The sequence below is a fragment of the Malurus melanocephalus genome, unplaced genomic scaffold (genome assembly GCF_030028575.1).
Source record: "Malurus melanocephalus ecotype Western Australia unplaced genomic scaffold, MMel_1.1 scaffold_256, whole genome shotgun sequence".
NCBI lineage: Eukaryota > Metazoa > Chordata > Aves > Passeriformes > Maluridae > Malurus > Malurus melanocephalus.
In genome coordinates, this window is record NW_026623488.1 from 993,752 (window position 1) to 1,000,735 (window position 6,984).

A 6,984-nucleotide genomic window follows, 5' to 3' on the forward strand; every position below is an offset into this window, starting at 1 on the left:
AATGTACAGCTCACCCAGCTTTTTTTGCTGTCAGGACAGAGAGAAACACTTAGGATACAAAAAGGGGCTATATCTGTAAGAAATCCCCAACTACAGCTGTAGTCTCTAATTTCACTCAAAAACATGAATCAAAATTTAGATTCTCCACTATTACCTCATTTAAAAAATATTAGCTGCAAGCAACAAAGAAGCGTTTGGATTATTCCACAAGTTACGACTCCTTGGATCTGGCAGAAGGGTGCCAGAAGGGCTTGCAAGATGGCTCAGCAAGTCCAACCACTTAAGCCCTGTTTTAATCTGTTTGACTTCTCTTAATGTAAAGCCATGCTTGTATGCACTGCTGCAAATGCCCCAGAGCTGTCACTCTGAAGCACCTGAGTGAATTTTGACCTCTCTGGGGTTGCAGTTCATGAGATATTCTGTACTATATAGATCTGTACTAGTAACCAGTTCAAGTGAAAGATTTCTCACTAAAATATTTGAAGAAATATACTGACAAGTTAATGTCTATGAATACAATCCATGTCCATCTTGGCCTCCTTAAAGCAAGCTTTACACTCCCATTTACCACACATCCCATCATCCTGAGAAAGGTCTCCCTAACACTTTACATTTTACTCCCTTTACTTCAGCACASTAGCTAAACACTTTGCCTGAGACAAAAGTATTGCATTTACGCTTTAGAATGACTGGCACACGAAGTAGCCTACTCAAAAGGAGTTTAATTTAATCTTCATGTCCAAAAATAAAGACATTGAGTGAGTATCAGTACTACTGGTTGTATTAAACAACAAACGAACAAAAAGCCCAACCTGAACACACTGTTGACAGGACACAGTATTAAGTTCTAGCAGGACTAATTACGTTCCCTGTTTATACATGAGTTTGAAGAGGTGGCACCATTTAAGTTCTCTTTCACATAATGTGAGGAAGAGTTTACAGGAACCACTTCTGTTGTTCATTGATGCTCAAYATAGGTTACAGAACAGCTTTGATTTAATATAATAAATACCTTGAGAAAAAGAGCATTTTCCTGTATCCTACTAATGCTTGGCAGAAAAACAGCTTTTCTCTTTACAGAGCTTTATAAGTACTACTCATTAACACCATGGGAGGCAGTTAAACATAAAACACATTCTACATATGAGGAACATGGGATGCAGAGGCTCTAATAGCAAACAGACTACTGCATAAACACATCTCTGTAGTTTGAAATGCTAATCTTATTCTCAGATCAGAAGAAATAGTAAAAGCAGGATTATATTAAATTTTTCCCAGTATGAAGCAGATTCCCATTTTGGCCTAACCGTTGATTTGAAAGAGAACAGAACAATGTTCAAAATACTTCCAAACGTCAAATGCAAATAATTTCAAGATGGTTGTTTTACTGTTTACCTTCCAGACTCAAGKGGTTTGACTTAATAATGGTAGTATGTTTCCAACTGTTAAGAACGTAATTTTTGTACTGGTTTATCTTGCTTTACATAGAAAGATATACATACACACATGTATATATAAAAATAAAACTTWAAATTCAAGAAATGCCTTTGAACCACAGGAGTCTTGAGTAAGCATATTAAAGCTCTCAAYTTMRWWWMARMARWRCWKTWYTTTTTCTTTTAAAAAAAGACACTTCAGTACAGCAAGGAACAATASAGAATTCCTGCAGCCAGCATCAAAAACTCCACACAATACTTGGAGCATATCATACAAGGTATTAAAACAAGCAAGACTTCCAGTCTCTTTCATTCATCATTTTGCATCTCCTCTTCAGAAATCTTAGGCTCTCTTTGATTCCAGTTGTGAACAAACTGTTCTACAGAGAAAGCCATCACTTTTTACACATACTTGCTCCATTTTTAAAGAAAAAAAAGTTCACACACATCTCAGTGTGTGTGCTACTTTTGCCACTGTTCACCCTTCARCATGGACAAAGTCCACAGGCCCAACACTCTCCCACACAGTCCCTGCACACAGGGGCACAGCCCGGCCGCCTCMGGGCACTCAGTGCTGTTTCAGCACAGGAGCTACATCAGACTCCAGAGCACTTTCGTTTTTTTGCCTTCAGGAAATGAAAGCWGTCTCCAAGCTCATCCACCAGATCACTGTAGTTCATCTATCCTGAACATGTGAGTAAGCTAGAAAAGCCAAGCAAAATCACTTTAGGTACAACAGCCAAWTTTTTTCAATCTCAAGCTTTTAAAAATAAATAATCTATTCTCACAAGAAGTAGAAAAGCAATAAAAAGCCTATTTTATGAGAACAGTGCTTGATAAATTTTACTTTCCCTGAACAGTGTCAGACTCCAGTATCTCCACTGCTAATYTGCAAACCTTATGCATCCTCAAGCAATATATTCAATCTGCAATCCTGTGGATGCTGTCACAATCACTTTCCCTGACAACTACCTGAAAAGGGGAAAAATAAAAACCCAGAAGTAGGAGTCAATAAAATATTATCCTCTCAGCATCATATAATCCTGTTTATTAAACTATTACATTTAGTGTTGAAACTAATTAAGAGCAGTAYTGTCAAAGAAATACAAGTAGGAGCAAGACGGCTTTTGGCTGTTGAACATTTCTAGCGCCAAATATAAATATCTTAAAAGGTTACTGGAAAACCCTGATTTTGGTGTTCATTCCTTCCCATTTCAAAATGTTTATAATGAATAACTAATTCCAAAAGTTTAGAGGGTTTGMTATGCAATTTTTTCCATATTTTGTTTTGCAAACCAAACAGCAGGTCGACCTCCCAGTCATAAGCYCCCTTCTACTCAATGAAAGTGCCAGATTAATTAACATTCAGTAAATTCACAAGTTCAGTGATAAGCCTTATGAAATTTCATTAACTTTAAATTCAACTGGAAATGTGCCTCACCTGTTACAGCTACTGGAAGGAAAGTGACTCTCACTGATGGCCCTTGGTCATCCCGAAACACATCAACGTAATATCTGTAGGTGTCCAAGACAACTAGACAGGGTACCAGCAAATCTCATCCAGGCTCCCTTTTACCCAAAAAGTTGGACCACGTGGTCTTCCCAGGTCCTTYTCAACTTGGGCTGTCTTCTAAAATTCTATATTCAGATTTACATTGCAATATTTCAGACAAACCTGGTCATCTGATTGTAAGTTCCACTTAGCAGCTTCTAAGTGGGTGACTTAGAATGTTCAAGCTGCTTATGCTTCACTTACCCTCTCAAACTTAATCTCCTCTCCCCAAATGTTCTGTCAAATTTTTAGTTGCATCTATGATTTCATACACTAAGAAAATCACATAAAAACTATGTATAATGATGTAAATTAGTTAATTAATGCAATTATAGCTCAAACATTTAATTATAGTTCAAACATTTATCAAAAACATTAAGACTGATTCCGAAGAGAACCATGGATAACACACACACAAGGAGTCTCCTTCAGCAGAATTCCCCACTGATTCCTACCAAGGTGGTTACTACCCTGTCCTTTTTGCTAATCCTATAATCGTCATTTTAGCAAACTGGATCTCATTATCACTGTTTTATTCAATATGGACTTCCTCTGTCTAGGGAATCCCTATGAAAGAATGAAAGCTTGTATCGAAAGGTAAACAGACATTGCATTTTATCCTGTTTCCTTATACATGTTCTCTTGTTCTCTTCAAATTCTGTTCTAAAGAAGCCAGATATGGATAGCATGTGCAGTGACAGGTCTACACTCTKTCCAAGGAAGCTTCCACTTGTGGAAAGCCAGCAAGAGGCTGCAAGCAGCCTCTGCAGCTGTGGCCTTGGATATTATAGACAATCAACTTTGAAAGAGAGAAAGTTGAGGAATGTCAACYGTGTGCTGACATTTTACAACAAGARACASAGATTTGCRACCAATCAGAAATAGGTAAAAAGAGCTCGTGGTATTTGTGTGATGTAAAGAAAAGGTATGAAAGGTTGAACTGTGACTGATGCCTGACACTTTCCCCGGCTTCATGTGAGTCATGTGAGTCTGGCCAATATCCACCTTCCTAAGTAGGCAACCCACATTTAACATTTTATAGTCATAGTGCACAATCTTCAATTCAATGCATCTATTGAAATAATACAAATGTTACTGGATTTCTAACTGTATGCAAACTCTATGGTTTTCCARTGTTGTGAGATGAAATTATTCTTTCTCTGCCCTGAGTACACTACATGTATTTGACCAGTAATTTTTACACTTTCCCCACCTTTTAAGGGCCCTTTAGAAAACAGAGATATACTCAAAACTAAACTATAATACTTGAAATTTAGACAGTCTTTATCTCTAATTCATTACTCATTTTTGCTGCACAAACATGTTACTTCACTCTCTTTGCTCTTTTTGAAGAAAATTTTTACCATTAAAGTTTCACCATAAAACATAATCTAGCTGGTACTTGGCCAATGGTCACCTTACACTTTTCTAAACAGCTAACGCAACACACAAGGTTCTGAAAAATTGCCAATTTTAGCAAAAATATGTTTTTTGGGGGGAGGAAGTGGCTCAGTCCCTCATATAAACTGACCTAGAGTTCAGTCAACCAGTGTTTTCTGCCTTCTGACATCACTGAGAGTTTAGATGAAAAAATAGTTCTTAAAATTTCGGGCAATAGTCATCTACTTAAGTTATAGCAAAATTATCTGATAAACACTTCTAACAAACGTCCTGTAGTTAAACACCAATTATTCAAAGAACAAAAAGCAGTCATAATCTTAGATTTCTTTAGGTTTCTACAGTAATTCTAGTAGAATTACCAAAATTCTAAAGTAGATGTGGCAACAGATAACTTGGATTATTAGCAGCAGTAGCATCTGATCACACACCACTACCCAGGAAATTACATGTTTCCCACAGTCCAAAACAGCATTTCCCAGAAAACTGTCTCGAAAGAGAAACTGACCYTTGAAGCGCACAGCAGACTTGACTATCCTGGCAATAATTCTCCCCCAACTCCAATTTTTCCAGAGTTTGCTTCTAGTACACTGATTTTATTGCATACATACAGTGTAAGACAGTGCGGAAATTCCTTAAGAAACAATAAGCTCCTAAAAGCACTCACTGGAACAGCTGACACACTCTCTCACTTCTAAGYTGCTAGGGGACCAATTTATTTAAGGAGATAATGGTATTTTCCCTACCAGGAGAAACACATGCATTTAAAGATGAAATTTCTTAAAAGTTTAAAGCACCACTATTATATAAACTACCTCAACTTATACCTACACTCCCTTCTTCCAAACTAACACGGCCTGCAGTACCTGTTTTCATGTCTGCTCCACTATTCCACCACGTTTCCATTTTCACGTCCCAAGTCCTACTTGACTCATTTTCTTTGCCAGATTCTCCCTGCACCAAGGCACAAACTGCAGCTCCAAGAACACACCCAGTTTTTCACCTTGACTAGGTGCAGCTTTGTAACTAGYCTGACTGCCTGCTCGAGGCCCACCCCCAGCTTGGTAGCGGTACCTGCTTGCCCTGCTCAGAGTCCCCACACGGGATGATTCCCTTATTCCGGCCAAGGAATGACTGGCTAAGACAGGGGACAAGACCGAGTCTGCTCCTTCTCAAACTCAAGAAGTTCCACCTCAACACGAGGAAGAACTTTACTTGAGGGAGGAAGAGTCCTGGAACATGCTGATCGGGGAGGTCGTGGTCCCTCTCTGGAGTAATTCAAAACCCACCTGGACGCGTTCCTGTGTCACCTGTAACCTGCTCGAGGTAGCCCTGCCTTTTCAGGGAGGGTTGGACCCTGATCTCCCTTCCAAACCCAGCAATTCTGGGATTGTACAAGGACGAAGATTTTAGGAACAGAAACTAAAGACCAGCCTCTTTTTCCAGGGCGAGCCACACCCCTTCCACGGGGCACGAAGCCGCTCAGCAGCCCCGGGGAGTCCCGGCCGGGGCCGCTCCGCGTCCCGCCCCCCGCGCCAGCACCAACCTGTGCGGGCCCCGCTCGGCCGGGCGGGTCAGCGGCGGGCGCTCAGCTCGGCGGGGAGGCAGCGCCGCCCCTCSCGGTCTCCGCTCGGGCCCCCTCGGGAGCCCATCGCCCCGGCCGCGGCTTCGGCCTCCGCCACCGCGGGGAATTCCCGGGGCTGGGCGCCGCCCCCGCCGCCGCCGGGGAAGTCAACAAACGCCGCTCGCCGGCCCCGCCAACGGGTGCGCGCCCACACCGGAAGGAGAGAGGCGGCCCCGCCTCTGACCAGGAAGGGAAGAGCGGACTGCAAATCCCGGCGTGCAAGCGGGCCGACACCCGGCCAGCCGGGCACCTCGGGAAGCGCTGCCGAAAGCCGGCTCCGCCCTGCTGTGGGTGGTGCTGCTGCCGCCCCTGAGCGGCCTGGCAGCTGATTCCGGTTTGTGTTCGCACCTGTAATRGTCTSGCAGAATCAYAGAATTGTTAGAGATGGAAGGACCTCTAGCGATCATCCAGGCCGACACCCCTGCCAAAGCAGGGCCATCTCGAACGCATCCAGGTCGGTTTGGAATGCCTTCAGAGAGGGAGTCTCCGCGACTTCCCTGGTCAGCCTGTTCCAGTGCTCTGCTGCCGTCAGCATGAATAAGTGCTTCCCCATGTTTTAGTTTATGGCCGCTGCATCCCGTCCTGTCGCTGGGCACCAGCAAAAAGATTCTGGCACCATCCTCTTGATAGCCGCATTTGAGATACTTACATGCGCTGGTGAGATCCCCTCTCAGGCATCTCTTGTCCAGACTAAATAGGCCGAGCTCCCACGATCTCTCCTTACGAGAGACATGTTCCCGACCCCTGATCATATTTTTAGCCTTCATTGACCCTCTCCARTAGCTCCTTGTCTTTCTTGTACTGAGGARCCCAYAACTGGACATAACGCTTCACTCACCTGACAAGGGCACAGATGTGCTGCCTGTCAGCCCTCTTCCAGCACCATTGGGCATCGCCACAAGGAGCCAGCAACTAAAACTCCCCCCTTCTCCCTCTTCTGAAGCTCACCAAGCTCGCTGCCATCATTCAAAATA

At 42.8% G+C, this 6,984-nt stretch overlaps 1 protein-coding gene across 2 annotated transcripts in view; it reads right to left on the reverse strand.

The window, feature by feature from the left end:
• Window positions 1-6,164, reverse strand: part of AZI2 (5-azacytidine induced 2) — a 26,350-nt gene extending 20,186 nt beyond the window's left edge. The window contains exon 1 of one of the 2 annotated variants that reach the window (XM_057375718.1): window positions 5,933-6,164. The gene's annotated coding sequence lies outside the window, so the exon portion shown is untranslated. The remainder of the gene's footprint in view (window positions 1-5,932) is intronic. The other variant, XM_057375717.1, reaches the window with a different exon arrangement.
• Window positions 6,165-6,984: the final 820 nt, after the last annotated feature.